This window comes from Grus americana, chromosome 2 (genome assembly GCF_028858705.1).
Source record: "Grus americana isolate bGruAme1 chromosome 2, bGruAme1.mat, whole genome shotgun sequence".
In the NCBI taxonomy this organism is placed as follows: domain Eukaryota; kingdom Metazoa; phylum Chordata; class Aves; order Gruiformes; family Gruidae; genus Grus; species Grus americana.
Window position 1 is genome coordinate 43322280 of NC_072853.1, and position 16789 is coordinate 43339068.

General features: G+C 40.3%; 1 protein-coding gene across 8 annotated transcripts in view; it reads right to left on the minus strand.

The window, feature by feature from the left end:
• RP1 (RP1 axonemal microtubule associated) overlaps positions 1-5073 on the minus strand; it is a 212701-nt gene extending 207628 nt beyond the window's left edge. For all 8 annotated transcript variants that reach the window (XR_008575914.1, XR_008575913.1, XM_054817077.1 and 5 more), the window contains exon 1: positions 4934-5073. The gene's annotated coding sequence lies outside the window, so the exon portion shown is untranslated. The remainder of the gene's footprint in view (positions 1-4933) is intronic.
• Between the last annotated feature and the right edge of the window lie 11716 nt (positions 5074-16789).

The window sequence follows — 16789 nt, forward strand, 5'->3', positions numbered from 1 at the left end:
TTTCTTATGTTGTTGATTGTCTTTGGTCTTTTCAGTTAGATTGTTTCCCATTAATTTTTATATTCCTGATAACTACATTGTTATTGAAGCACAGAAGATATTCATGACATCTTGGTGGCATTTAAAAAGATAAGGCCCAACGCTGAAGTACCTACAACCTACCAAAGAAATGTATCACAATGAGCAATGATGACATGAAACAGAGCAGAGTGTGCTTTGCCGAAGGGGCAGAGGAGGCACGTACAAAACAGAAATTATGCAGAAAGTCCGGCTTTCATGGAGCGTTACTCTGAAAGGCTGCTGCTAATGTGTTATGTTTCAAAGAGCTCACCCTAACAATTGGAGGTAGACGGTATCTTAGACAGCTCTGCCTTGACACAGAGTCTTCAGAAATCCTTCAGTAGCAAAGTCATGTGGATAGAATAAAACAATCCTGTTGGGTCATCTGTCAGTAACAAAACTGGGGGATGGAGGAAAGAGAGGTTGCTTTAAGTCAGTGCGATAAAACACCAGGACTGAGTTGGATCTTCACAGCTACAATACCCATTTTATGTGCTACTATCCTCCCATATCAGAATGGCAAAAGCAAGGTTTTCATCTTTGTGAAGAAAAAAATCCTTGAACTTAAGAACTCTGGGGCTAAGCCAGACCAAACATCAGCTTAGCCAGAATCTCTGAGCGTGACCAGCAGCGGAGTCTTAGAGAGGAAGGCCATGAACATAGCTGCTACAGATACTTTCTCTGGCCCATCAAACTTACCAAAATTTGGACTGAGTGGCATCCTGAGTTGGAGGTTGCTTGCAAACCATAAAGTTTAACAGCTGCTGATGAATATATTCTCCATTAGCTTTTCCTCATTTCTTCATCTGTTTATACTTTCGAGCATCTATGACACCATATGGCAAAATTTTTCACAATTTCAAGTTTGGGGGGGGGGAGGAACTTTTTCCTTTCAAATTTACCACCTGAAAACTACATTGGCCTAGTTATGGGAAACAGCAATTAATTCTCAACATCATTCCTGATTGACTTAATTTTATTTGATTTGACTTTTCTCTCTCATTCCTTTTGGTCACGCCTTTCCCTCTACGAAACCAGCACAACACGGCTGAAGTTAGATTGAAGGGTTGCACAGACCACCTGTTACTCTCCAATACAGTGAAGAAGCTACACATTAAATGGACCAGAAAAGAATTCCTGAAATATGCCACTAAATTTATCACTTTCATGAAATCTGGAGAATTATGGCCAGCACAATGCATCAGAGCAGGACAGAGACAGAGAAAGGAGTTATGAGCATAAATTTTTTAATAAAACGGTACTCTCATTTAAGGGTCTACAATAAAGGTGCAGTGCACACTTTCAGTTTCTTGGGAAATGCACTCCATTTTACCCACTGCTTTTAAACCATCCGAAGGTACTTCTTCCACGTGTTCTCAACTTTTGCCTGGTTTGGTTTGAGGTATCTGTTTGGACTGCCCACACAAAATGTGCATGTTAGAAAAAAGAATGAAATTTTACAACTATTTACCCATTTGAAGAATTTAATGATGAAAACAAGAAAACAGAGCCCATTCTTACAGTTCTTATATGATCTATTTTTAGTCCTAGTTCTATTGTTACAACATAACTTGTTCCTTGCACAAATACCTTTTCTGTGCTATTTCATTATTCAGGTAAAATCTCATGGATGGCAATTTGTGTCACTAAATATTGTACAACTATGATTTGAAAAGTCATTCCCAGGTGATCTTTATCACATTTCAGAACACAAAATGCAATCACAAGCTATATGGCACCAATTGTGTTCCCATGTTTAGTTTACAGTTTCTAAGGATACTATTTATTTTGCATGTTCTGCTGACACAAGTGATACCAAGGCAGTAGGATACATACAAAGAAACAGAAAGCATGTATTGCCATGGCACAAACTGTAAATGCATTGAACATTCACTTCAACAAGGTGGGGCTCATTAAGATATCTTTTCAAAGGTTTATAACCGTACAAATAAGCCACTTGCTTTTAGATGTGCGAATAAAATGGTTTACATCATAGGAAATAAGATAACAGAAGTTGAGAGCGTGTGTTTTGCTACCATTAGGTTAATTAAGATAACTTCAGCACTATAAACATGGATATAGCTATGTCCTTCCCCTTAGTACTAGCAATCGTCCCTAACCACAATCAAAAGTAGAACGTATTTTCCTCTTACGCATATCGGTAAGAGTTAAATCCACCTAGCCACTGCGTCTCCAGTCCCAAGTTAGGTATCTAGAAACCTCATGGGAGAATTCAGCATCTCCAGAATTGTTTGTTCGGTTTGTCTTTAAAGGCAAACAAACTTGCTGTGTTTACACACTCAGCTTTAAGATGTATGTCAGCTCCAAATCTATGTCTGCATAGCGTAGCTGGAGAAAAATCAAAAAGAATATACTGCTGAGTTCACTTCTGTGATAAGGCAGGTCCATACCATCCCACATCACAGTAATATGCATTCACTACTGCCTATTCTGGAGCAATTCATGGCTTTGCTTCTGGATTTTTTCCTAATTGGCACAAGTAATTTCATATTTCTAAAAAATAAATTCAAGTTTGACTCTCAAAGAAACCTCAAGTCACGTCTCTGTCACTCAAAAGCAATACAAAAAGTTAATATCATTCATGTATTGATTTCCATTTTAATTTACTGGCTCCAAAAGACAGTTCAGTGATCATGTCATCTGAACATGTTCTTTTGTCTTTGTTCTCTGGCAATGGAGATAACAAAACACAAGTATCTCTACATAAGAATGATCAGAAAACAGAAAGGCACAGTTTTCCCAGCCCAGCACTCAGTATGCTTCTATACAATAACTTATTGCAGCAATTTAGCCATATTAAAATCAACAAAATTGATTTCTTTACACAAGAGCAGCTCCTTCAATCAAACATCTTTCATCTCGGGAAGCCAGCATACCTATTAGCCATAAGTTGATACCTTGAGGTAAACTGACTTCATGTACTGTAAAACAAAACTAGAGAAGCTGCCTGAAGAGGTTCCACACACCCAATTAGATGATCTCTTAGTCTCCTTTACGACCTTAATCCTTATGGTTCTGTATGTTTTAATGTTTTTAAACCATGTCACTTAGACTGAAATATAGGATCTAGATAGTATGGCAGATAAGGAGCTTCTATCCCTTCATCACACTTTGCCTCTCCATATTTTGACTGTGGGTGCTGAGGCAGAAACCATGTTCAACAAGTTGTTCATACAGTGCCTAGCACAGTAAGACCCTGATTTCATCAGTACTACGTAGGCTTTGCTGTACACAAATACATACAACTGCAGCTGTATGTTACTCTATACTGTTTAGAACGGTACAGTTTTCCTGTGTAGGTAAGGATGGTGTATCAGCATGTGCTGTGTGAAAGCTGTGACAGCTGGTAAAGCAAGAACTGTGTAATTTAAAAACCAATATGAATAAATTCCAATGGAAAGAATAGAACTGCTGTTGCCCAGTGCAGAACACCTCGAGCAGACCACTGGACATCAGTGGTAAAGGCCAGCTAATACAGCATGCTAATCATAACGTCTGAATTGAGAAGTTTCTAAAGCAAATATCTGGCATCTCAAGAGCTTCAAGGTTTTTCCATCACTAATCACACAGACTCAGAGCTTGTGTATTTTGTCACTCCTATTGCTGGAGGAGGTGCATAGCCAGAGGCAAAATCTCCCAGAATTAGAGCTCAGGACACAGAGAGATGGAGCATTTTGCTGCACATCTTCCAGCCAGGGTTTTTTTCTTGAAAGAAAGAAGAGGCTTTGGTGCCTGTTTTTCAAGATGTATCTGGCCACTCAACAATACTCTAGTGTCATTCTCAGGGATTTTGGATGGAACGCTCTTAATATATTTTACCAGGCTGGAAGAATCCATGAACCTGGATTTATAAATATATAACAGCACCGACGGATAACTACCAGTGCTTGGTAATGCACATTCCACACTCAGCCAAGAGCCAATAGCACCATGTGGCAGGACAAAAGAGAACAAAACGCACAATCACTGTGCTTAGGCTCACTGCTTGCACCATAAGTATAAGAAATTGTCCTTTTCATTAACTCAGTAAAACATGGGAGAAAATTTACAAGATAGGCCACATAAGCCAGTCAATGGTTTTGGTTTGTCTATATCCCTATGTGGTTTAGGATTTTTCAAAAATTGTAAATCAAATTTTCTGCAAATTAAAGCCTTTTAATTTAATTTGTGCTGTAAAAGTGGTGAAATACAACTCTGAAAAAATAGTTTTCACAAGGGCAAAGTATTTTATGTTGACTACAAATGTAAAGGAAGAGTAGCTAGGACTGCAGTTGACAGTTACAAAGGAAAATACAAAACTGTTCTTTCTTATTTATATGTTTTCCTTAATTTTATACTCTAACAGAATGTGCTACTCCCCAGCATGACCTATAACTTTTTTAACTGACATCCCTTAATCTGATCTATTTTGAGGTTGCATTTACAATCACTAACACAAAATTTTTCAAATATAGGCACTTAAGGTTAAGCATCTAAATAAAAATGGTCTTTTTTTAAAAAAAAGAGGCTGTCACTGAAGTCAAAGAAAGTTGCAAGGCCTTGGATCTCGTGGAGATGGAATTAACCAGTAAGAAAAACAGATATGAGGTAGTGTGATTAACTTTCTTAGCCAAATTTAAAAATACCCATTTTTCCTAAGGCTGACAGAGAACATGTCAGGTAGAACAATTAATACATTAACAAATTTAATGTTTATCAAAGTGTTACAAACAAATATTTTCGTCCCAAACTCTTCCCAAAAAAAACCCTGAAAAAATATAATATGCTGCAGTGTAATCAGAATATAAACTCATCCTGATATATTATTACTCTATAGAAAAAATCATCAGGAAAAAGGTAGAAGAGGTATTACCTGACCCTCTGGAAAGCAACTTAATAGCCACCGAGGTCTTTGAAGCACTATAACGTGTGAGAGGAAAATCGAAGTTACATAGATGGTATTTAAGTGATGGATACCGCTTCTTTCCTCTCACCCATGTTCCACCTACAGTGTGTTTCAGATGCTATTGCCCTAGTTGAAAGCAAATGTTGATGTTAGTTTAGTATCATTTTCTTTAGTACCTATAGCAACAGCAAACATATTATCAAACACTTGAGCAACAGACTGATTGCTCTGTTATCATAGTTTCAGTTGTTGATCTCTGAGTGGTGTATAAATGACTGATATTCTGTAACATGTGTCTTCTGTACTGCAAACTTGCCCTTGTTTAAACATTTTATTTTGCAATACAGTTTGACACTGTAGAAAAATATTTGATTTAAGCTTTTAAAAACATTTAAGATATATAAGAGCTTATTCTACCCCTCCAATACTCACATAACAGCTTATGGGTATCATAAAGAGTTTGGCACTTCTTAAAAATCTGACATTATTTATTAATGAGATAGATCAATTACACTAGCAAAGACAGCATGCAAAACATCGCACAAACATTAGTTAGTGACCCTTTATAGCCTTTTCATGAGAAATTGTATTAGATGCATTAAATGCAATACATGGAAATGTATTTCCGTGGAAATCCAAGAACAGATTTATGAGAGTTTAGGAACAGTTCCAAATCCTACACCCAGGCCAAACAATCTATGCAAATTCTCAAATTATGTAATAAAAAGCTATGTTGTATTACTCATTTTGAATTACATGACAGATGCAATAAGGTATTGCTGAGAACTTCACTGAGGAGCACTGTAGTTTAGAATATTGTTTCATTTAAATTGCTGCAGTTACATGAAAACGGAGGAACGCTCTGGTGAATCAGGGCATAATATAAGGCCTAAAATACACCACATAATATATTCATATTTCAGTGTGTAGATGAACCTCTTGTCTGATATAGAAACTGGTTTTGAAGAGCAAAATACCAAAGCATATATTCTGGCTGAATCCTGAGGTATTTTTTCTTCTCTTTTCAATATTCCTTGCAGATCTTCCCAGTACCTGAAGACAAGGAAAATTTCAGAGAAGCAGAAAATAAATTAAAACTATATGAGTTCCAAAATTAACAGAAATCTACTGTTAAAATAAATAAGCAGGATGATAGCTTGAAGGCTTTGCTCATAACATTTTACTTTTTAATAGAGCAAGGATTTCTCCTTCCCCCACTGCTTATCTGATCCTCTTCAGATCTCCTCCCACATCCTATCTCTGCGTTCCATCAATGGGTCAGTAACAGACTATTTCAAATGCAGGAATAAAGTAGCCTCTACCTAATCTAAGTAAATGACTGCAGAACCCAGGTAACACCGTAACTCTGCATCCGCCCCAAGCTTCTCTCCCCTTTAAAGAGAGGACCTGCTGGTGAGATGGGATTATGGAAGGCAAGGTGTAACAGGAGACAGCGTGTGTACAGCCTGTGTCTAGGCAACACCACCAGTTATCTCGGTTTTCTTGTGACTTTCATAGCCTGTGGTGTCTTCCATAAAATCTGACAATAAGTGAGAGTCTCAGCTTCATTAAGAATAACTACATCTCCACTCGTCTTAGTCACAAAGACAGTTCTGAAGAGAACTAACCTGGAAGTCCCCTGACAACTCACAACCCAGCTGCAAATAAATTTTAAACCAGAAATTCTTCTTTTTAATATCACGATTTTCAGATGTTGAATTGTGACTTTAAAGAAGCTTGAAAATGGCAACTCTGGACTTTTCCTGCCAGTGGAAGGCAACAATATTTGATATATATAAGAATATATATCACAGTATTTCTCTGGGATAGGTAAACGACCCAAGTGCTATTTCCTATTCTGATTCCCCCTCTACCCTTTAACTTCATATAAATAGTGCATGTAAAAACTGTAGGAAAAACTTTATCAAGTAGCATACAGAAAAACAATCAGAATACTTCTATGATTTCATGATTCTATGTTCAGAAAAACAGCAAGCTGAAATTGTAGGATATGGAAAATGGACACAAAGTGACAAAATCCTGGAGCTCTGCATCTGTGGTTTGTTATCAGAAGCTCTCACAAGAAATCTCTACTTTCCTTACTTACCAGTTTATCTGTTGTGCATGATGACGCAGTTGCGAAATGCACGATGGACAGTTTCTACAAAGAGCCTTAAAAACAGAAGCGTTTTTAAGCAGTGCCACCCGGAGGTGAAAGAGAGCTTTTCATCTCCCGTGGCATCAAGGCATCTAACTTCTACCTTTTACAGCAGCTATAATGATACCATAAATGCAAAAGTCCCTTAATGCTCTTAGAGTCCTGTAAAAGAAATGGTCCTTCAGAGCTCTCACCAGTGGGTGGAGGGAGGAGTGTAATCTTCACTGAGCCAAGTCCTAGCCTAAATTTAAAGTTCAGTTTCACATACCTGAGTCCCAGAGCTACAGTAAGGGCAGAATCTCACAGTTCATGTAGTGGCACAGGAAATACGTCTCGTTGCTCTGTTGGAGGGCTGTGCGTTTGTGCTGTGCTATAGAAAACTCAGCATTCAGATCTTTCCTCCTTAAACATGCTGCCCTAATGAAGTCGTGTGAAACTTGTCCCCTAGCCACCTTAGTGGCCCTCCACTGAGTACACATCAGTTTATTGTTGTCTGTCTTGTATTGATTGGAGCAGTCCAGAGGAGGGCCACAAAGATGATTAAAGGGCTGGAGCACCTCTCCTATGAAGACAGGTTGAGAAAGCTGGGGTTGTTCAGCCTGGAGAAGAGAAGGCTCCGGGGAGACCTTAGAGCAGCCTTCCAGTCCCTTCCAACCCAAATCATTCCGTGATTCTGTGATTCTGTGGTTGGGGTCCCAAAAATGGACACAGTAGTCTAGCTGCAAGTCAGATAAACTCTGCCAGGAATGACCCTACCTTCATGTGAGGAAACTGCAGAACCCCTTGAGGTCCTCCTTCATCTGTTGACACTGACTGATGTACAGTGTAACATACATGCCCCAACAAAAGTGAAGTCTGGAGAGGTCTACCCCTACCCAGGACTCCATTCCCAAAGAAAAGTCTATGTCCAGCACCTATAACAAGGTACATGCACTGACCATCCCATCAAAGCTTGTTTCCAATAAAAACTCAAAGTGGCAGCAATCTTTGCAATGCAACCTGTGTTATATAGCACAGTGTGGTGGCATGATTTGTTTCTAGAAATATCTCTTGTGGCCTCCCTATATGGGACATCTTAAAGTCATCTTTAGAAAAAGTCATAACAAAACAAAATAGAAATAAAAGATAAATAATTGAAAGGGGGAAAAAAAAGGAAGAAAATGTTCCATGTTGCCAGAAAACAAACGACTCCTTCCCATTATCTTCGCTATTGATGCAATGAAGTGAACATCAACACAATGTAATGAAAAAATAGGAATGAAAGTAAAATAATGGTAGAATAAAAAAAGTAAAATGTGGTGTTAAGGTAAAAGAGGAGTTGTTTGGATAAGTCTACTGATGGATCAGGTCAATTTACTAAGCTGAAAGACAAGTCCTACTTAGCCAAGTAAGAATTGAGAGGAACTGTACAGTGCACATTTCCCTTTAATGAGAGAGGGCAGAGTGTGTGCAAACCCCGAGTCATGTGGTGGCATGAGGAATTGGGCTCAGAATCTGTAAAGAGATTATGCCCAGTGTGAATGTATATATGGACAAGCACTTGACACAAACACTTTTTGCCAGACTTCCATTGCTTTCCATTATTTTAGAGAATGTTTCTATTTCCATTAACCAAAATTTTTTAACAAAAATATTCCTTCAGATATTTTTATGTGAACTTCTAGTTAGGCCTGGCAAAAGGTATTCTTAAAGCATTAATGCCTACTGCCTCAAATTAGAGTCAACTGATAGTAGCAACAAATTCACTGGTTTTGTATTTACTAATTTCAAGCAAAAAGAAGATTTTCAAGCACAGCTGCACCAGTTTAACAGTTAAAAACTCAAGGATGTACACAAATGGAAATACTCATCCCCCTGCTAGGCTTCAGCCCTCAAGCACTTTCCATTTAACGACTGATGTAGCAAGTCATCCCGTTGCAACCCTGCATTCTAGTAAATACCATGTGAAGTTATACCTGTTTGCAGGAGCGAATTATAAAATGACAGAAGATAACAGAGTCAGTGGCACTTTTAACACCTTTGAAATTATCTCTTGCAATCAGGGTGCAAGTCTCATACAGCAGCTGTTTTTCTCCAGAAGAAACCTGTGGGATTTTACCAAAAATGTAGTGAGCTGCTCTGTGTTTTTACATATTCTGAAACTGCCAGATGGTTTCTGATTCCTAAATCTAATTCTTCCCATGTCCTTTTAACAAGATCTATCCTGAGAACTACAACAGCATGAAATTTAAAAACTTGAAGAATCAAGTATTGCCAAGCCACTCAATGTTGGGGCTTTGATGGCACTAACAGGGCTCACTGGCCCTGACCAGCTTCCCCCAAGACCCCCACCCTCCCCAGGTCCCAGGACCCCATCTCAGCCCCCTGGGGCCGTCAGCCCCCACCCCAGCAACACTGCAGCAGGGACGGTCTCCAGTTCCTCATAGCCCTACTCTGCCCAACCTCAGCCCATCCCCTCCCCAGGGAGGTGCCCGATGTCTGGTGCTGCCCCAGTGCCCCTGGCTGCCCTGCTCCTGGCTGGGGTGATGGGACAGGGACAGCCTGGGGACATCCCGCGGCTCCAGACGCCCTGGCCCCAGAGGGCCACCAGCCTGTGCCGCACCCTGACATTCATAAACAATTAGACAGACAACCTCTTAAATCTACTGAGATAGCTACAGCACTATTTATCTACTTAAAATCAATGAATGGCATAATAGTCCCAGCTGTGCAATTTCCGTAAAAGCCAACACTGAAGTACACAGGCACAGCGACATTATTGCCTGTCAGATGCTATATCTCAAATCTCTGTCACTGCAACTATCTCAAATGTGAGAAAGATGAAGGCAAAGTAACATGAGAAGGAAGGCTATTTGATGACAACGACAGTTAATCTCTACATATATTCTGTTAAACCATACAGTTGTTTTTTGTTTATTTAAAAAGTTTTCTGGCTCAATGTGCAGTGTAGGCAGCTATACAAGACAGACTGTTTCTACAGTCCTGTAAAAGTACGCTACCAAAAATAAATGTGTTAATTATGTTCTGAAGGTTCTTCTACACCACAATGAAAGTATAAAGAAGACGGAAATTAAGACAGGCCCATACGGCACAGACTTCCAGAACTGTAAGAGAAATCTGCTTCTAAAAGAGGATTACACCTAAATCAAAAATATTTAGATTCACGATTTCAAGTTGCATAAAACCAGACATGTTTTATATGGCTTTAGACTGTCTCTCCTTTGTTACTACAAAGTTATGTGCAGATTTGTAAAGACTTTAAAATTAATATTAGCATCACCTCTATCATATGCTGAGGTTCTACGTTCTAAGTAGTAAAGATCCTACATAACACCTTTTTTTGAGTAAGGAGTGAGATCAATAAGATGCCATATGAAACTTGCAGTCCAAGGTGCATGTATAGTGGCAAAACTAGTGTAAGCAACACGTATTGAAACAATGAATCCCAAATGTTCCCTTTCCCTCATTTTATTGATGATATATTGATGATATAAGCAGCAGAGTATACTGGAGTAGTTGAAGAGCAGTGAAAAGAGAAGGCATGACACAGAATTCAGAAAACAGTTTCCAAACACTCTGCTGCTCCCTACCTTAACTTAGGGGGGGTTTATCCTCCCACTTCAATTTTAAAACAGGTCAAATAGTCCGGAAGACGCTAAGCTCCGTCAGGACACTTGACTCGGCGCCACAGTGGAACCCAGTGCTTAAAACAACACAAAATTCCTTACAGCTCTGTTGATGCCACCCTTCAATCCATCTGATGGCCAGAGCAGGCACAGAGAAAGCATTCATCTTAATTGTTAGAACAACACGCTATTATGACTGTTTTAAGGGGGGGGACCTCCCTGTTGTCAGAATAAGTGCTTCTCCTTCAAAAATCACTCTTTGCTTCAGAGAAAATACATAGTTGGACAAAAATGCCGATCTGAATGCTTTCTTCTTCCTCCTTAGGAAGAGGAATTAGATGATCTTTGAGGTCCCTTCCAACCCAAGCCATTCTATGATTCTGTGATTCTGTGATTTAGCTGGAATCTGTATCACTGATATCAGTCACGCATCATTAGAGCCTTATGCCAAGACAAGTACAAGTAAAAATATGTTCCCACTCTAGAATCCCACTAAGCAATTCTCATAAATCTGGCACAAGACTAGGCTTATTCATCTCAGAAAGGGCAGAGCTGGGATCCAAGCTCACGGCCACTGAAGAGAAACCTTTTCCCCTGAAACAAAGATCATCTTCCATAGCTGTAGATTAGTCCACAAAATTTCCACAAGCAAGTACCACAAAGGCTTTGGGGTTTGCCTATACAGTGTTTTCCACCTCACAGAAGAGTTCAGCTGCAATGAAGTTAAATGAAATAGCCAAGAGTTTCCCATTATTTTGTTTCTAAAAGACAAAAAGCATACATATCACTTCAGTACAGTATCTGCAATGGTTGCACACTTCCGTCTGTATACAAACATTATAAATCATCATGTTTGAATAGCTTCCATCAGATGCAGAAAACAGATATGAGACCCTGCTAGCGCTGGGCCTGCCCAAGCGTAGCAGCCATGATATATCGTCACATCACAAACGGCTACTAAGAGAGAACAGGCTTTTCAAGTCAAACAGAGACTATGTTTAAAAATAAGCAGTAATTCACCTGAATGAAAAACATTATGTATTTATCACAGACCCAACATTTACATCGTGATTAATAATAAGTGCTAGGAGCATCTCTTTAGTAGTCTACCCTTAACATGTTTCTTTTCCTATTATACATATGGTTTCACCATTTTTGTTACCCCAGGACAGCAAAATCTAAAGGATCGAATTCCGATTTTTTTTATGAGCAAGCAGTAGCATACAGTGATAACAGTTTTAGGCACACAACTACTGAATAGTTAGATCAGACTTCTGTACAACTAGACTAAGCAGAAAAACCATCTAGCTTGCAGCCATGACATTCAGTGGGGAAACTCATTAATCTCACTTCTGAATTTCCTCAGCAGTAATGTCTGCAGACCTTTGATGAAATCAGTCAGGCTTGGCAAACAAGTGTGTTTGCTTGAGTCATGAGAGAATTCCACACCCAGGTTTGCCAGACCTAGTCCTACAACTTCAGCCAGGCTTATCAGTCTAACAGAAATACATCATATTTGTCTTCCCCTTTCTCAAAAAGGGCCTTTCAAAAGACTCACCATGTCATTGTTACCCCAAATTCTGTTCTTCTGCAGTATTTGTTAGTCCTCTTGAAATCGGTCCAGTGATGCTTATCTCCCAAATAATGGTACTCTAGCTGTCATATGAAAAAGATGTTGCTGTCTCTAATAATTAGTTCTAAGTCACTGAGTCATTGAAATACTGAAAGGCATTGAGCTCTGAAATCAAAGATCACAACATTTAGCATATTCCCGGTACTCCAAAGTATACATACATTATCAAGATTGTTTACTTCATTATTTCTTGATTCTCATTCCAGTACTCTGCACAACACCAAGGGCTTCCCTGAGGTGACCAAGCCTGATGCTTGACCCCTCCAATTGCAAGTGAAAGATAGCAAGGAAGATCCATTTTTCAACAGGCAGGGGCATGAAGAGAGGTGATATTTAGGGTTGTGGGATTGAGACTAAACTGGGTTTGGAAATAGCAGACTGATGGAGGCAGCCTTCTCTACTTGACCTGGACTGAGATATCTCTAATGTTTTCAAATATATTTTCCCTAACAAAAAAAAAGGTAAACATTAATACTAATAATACTGTCATGCTGAACTTTAACAAAGTCTTTCTAAATCTCTAAATGCAGTGCTTTGGGAAAGTGTATTCCTTGAACTCAAGGGGAGTTACTTTCTACAGCTGTGATGATAGTACAAATATAGAACAAAATCCAGCAGGCCTCGTACAGCTATTTATAGCGCTGGGATTTCCCCTCGTGGCATCTCCCAGGTTCAGTTACTGAATTCAGGTTTAAAATCTTTTAGTGCACAGATTGCCTTTCCTTTTACTCTACCGTTAGATTTCCTTGACTAACAAAGTCATTGCAAACAACAAATTGATTAAAAACTGCCTATTTAATAACATCTGCTTGCCATGGTGACTTAAAACCCCTGGATTCTGTTAAGGACGTTTATGTACAGGCTGGCTGCTGAGCTATACATACTGCAGCAAGTCTTCCACCTGCTGGACAAAAGGCAGCACTAAGCTTCCTTCACAGGAAACAGATGCAACAAATATCTGTGAGCCACACAATGACCCAAAAAAAAAAAAAAAAAAAAAGGCAACATCAAGGTTCCCCTGTTCCTGTCTAAGTGCATTAAGTAAATAAATAAAGGTGAAAATGCAGGCATCTGATTAAAAGGATACAAAGAGGTCAAGCATTTGCTGCCGAGGAGGACCTGTTCTACTTTCCCACTATTCCTCTCTTAATACACTATTCCTACAAGGTCTCTTTATTTGTGCTTTTACAAAGGACTTGCATTACTTGAAACAGAAATACTACAGGTCTTCTGTCGTTGGGGTTGTTCTGGATTGAGAGCTGCCCTGGTTAAGCAAGTAGAGAGATTTCCCTCTTTGTCTTCTTTGTCTAGCTCAGGTGGTTGGCTAAATCAGAACATCGTGTATTCCGTGATCCTAAACCAGCTGAACATTTGTCAGATCCCCATGTCCTCAAGCAGATTCGGACTGGATGCCAGGCTAAGCACTGAGGGCTTTTTTTACTCCCGGATTGCCCGAGGGAGGACTGTTCCCCTGCCTCCTGGGGAGATGCGGGACGTGGCTGTGGCTGGGGGGGACGCTACATGGTGCTGTGCCCATATCTCAAGAAGACATGAAAAAGCCTTTCAGCAGCATACAGCTCTGTACCAAACTACAGGGTGTTATCTACTGATTCAAAGAAACAGGAACATGATCTTTACTAAAGTTCGTTTAGTTCTTTCAAAGCTCAACTATTTTTTTTATTCTGTAGCTTCCTTGGAGACCCCCCGCAGCATTCTTCCCTGAGGTATTGCCTAAGCCTTGAGCAAATCAAGGATGCAAATGGAGAGGCTGCAGGTCTCCTTTGGTGTTAGCCCCGCTCCTCTAAAACCTACACATCATCAAGGGGGGGAAGGTTGTGAAATTGCAACTAAAGTTGGGAAAAGATGGGTTACAAAATCTTGTGGGAGTGTTCAGAGATCTTAAATGGGATTAGCAGGCATTACCAATGAGACCTGAGCTGTAATATGGGCTTTGTAGCTTCTAGATCTTGATAACAAAGGTTTTCTAATTTTTGGCATAGAAAAATTGTACTCATTACACTGCCCTTAGCGATAACAAATATAAACAGGGCTCTGTGTTATGAAATTTATGTTCAGAAATTAAAGACCAAATAAAAGGTACAGATGAAGCTGGTTGGAGACCTCATATTTTATGTTGCCAAAGGCACCACAAAACAGTCATCTGCATATATATATATGTACACATGTGCATGCACATGCATATAGAGATGCATATATGTATCAGCTACCTTAAAGCGTTGGTTTCACAAAGGTAAACATAGTTTAAAGAAACTAGTTACAAGAAAATATTTTTTAAAAAGCATAATAATTTGGAAATGAGCCAGTTGCTCAAGAAGCCACAATCTGAGAGACAAATAATTTTAAAAGTAAATAAAATTACATAGAAGAAAACTAACAGCAATCATAAAAACCAGCAATAAAAGACCTGTGATGAGAAAAGACTAAGAATGATTTTTAAGTAAACTAAGAATAAAGGCAATGCAACAGTGTGGTGGGTTGACCCTGGCTGGAGGCCAGGTGCCCACCAGAGCCGCTCTATCACTCCCCTCATTCACTAAACAGGGGAGAAAAGGCATAACGAAATGCTTGTAGGTCGAGATAAGGACAGGGAGAGATCACTCACTAATTGTTGTCACGAGCAAAACAGACCAAACTTAGAGAGGGAATTCATCTAATTTATTACTAGGCAAAACAGAGTAGAGGAATGAGAAATAAAATCAAATCTTAAAACACCTCCCCCCACCCCTCCCATCTTCCCAGGCTCAACTTCACTCCCGGCTTCAACCTTCCCCACCTCAGCAGCACAGGGGGACGGGGAATGGGGGTTATGGTCAGTTCATCTCACGGTGTTTCTGCTGCTTCTTCATCCTCAGCGGGAGGACTCCTCTTATCATTCCCCTGCTCCAGCATGGAGTCCCTCTCACGGGAGACAGTCCTTCATGAACTTCTCCAACGTGAGTCCTTCCCACGGGGTGCAGACCTTCATGAACTGCTCCAGCATGGGTCCCCCACAGGGTCACAAGTCCTGCCAGCAAACCTGCTCCAGCGTGGGCTCCTCTCTCCACAGGGCCACAGGTCCTGCCAGGAACTTGCTCCAGCGTGGGCTTCCCACGGGCCGCAGCCTCCTTCAGGTGCCTCCACCTGCTCCGGCGTGGGGTCCTCCATGGGCTGCAGGTGGAATCTCTACACCCCCTCATCCTTCCTCCATGGGCTGCAGGGGGACAGCCTGCCTCACCATGGCCTTCACCACGGGCTGCAGGGGGATCTCTGCTCCGGCGCCTGGAGCTCCTCCTCCCCCTCCATCTGCACTAACCTTGGTGTCTGCAGAGTTTCTTACATCTTCTCACTCCTCTCTCCGGCTGCAAAAGCTCTTTTTTTTTTCCTTCTTAAATATGTTATCACAGAGGCGCTGATTGGCTTGGCCTTGGCCAGCAGCGGGTCCATCTTGGAGCCGGCTGGCATTGGCTCTATCAGACACGGGGAGCTTCTAGCAGCTTCTCACAGAAGCCACCCCTGTAGCCCCCCCCGCTACCAAAACCTTGCCACGCAAACCCAACACAAACAGTAGTACTATAAATTCTCTGTGATAATGTGGACAGAGCAGAAATGTACAATGAATAGTTCATTAACCTGTTTTATGCAAGGATAATCAGATGCAGTCATACCATAAGGTTACTGAAATTCTATTTTATTTCAGTGGTAATGAAGAAGGCTTCTGTAAAAAAGTTGGATATTTTTTGATCGAGAGGTTGGGACCATGAGTTAGAAAAACAAGTGGAAGAGGAACTCTGAAGAATGTCTCACAATTTTCAGGTCAGAGATGTGTGTTTACATTAGATCATGGCAACTGGCTTGATAGATTTTTTTGATGGCATTACAAGTTCAGTTGATAACAACAAATAGTGTCAGGGCAACATATTCAGATCATCAAATGAAGGCACTTTGATACCTGCTCCCCCATACCCTATGCTGGCCAGCCAAAGGCCAGGCCGGCTGTGTAATTCCCATCCAAAAGCGGTGACACATGCTCATAAGCAGGATACTGCTCAGCACTGAACTAACATAACCACACAGTATCTGGATATAAGCGGTGTTTTTCATGGAACTCCATAGGATCAGGTCTTTTCTCCTCCAACTTAACACTTCTGGAAGAAAACAAAGTCATTACAGAAGATGTGAAGGCTAGGGAAAAGGCAAATAACAGAAAGGGTAGAGGTCACTGATACAGAGCAGTCACGATCACATGGTACCATGGACACAAGCAATCCCAATGCATTTCAAGATAAGCAAATGTAAAGTCATGCATAGGAACAAAGACAATGACTGCTGCTCTGGTAATCAGAAACACTGAAAAGGATTATCAAATGGGCATGGATTTTTAGAGAATTCTGTGCCCAGAGGGGCTA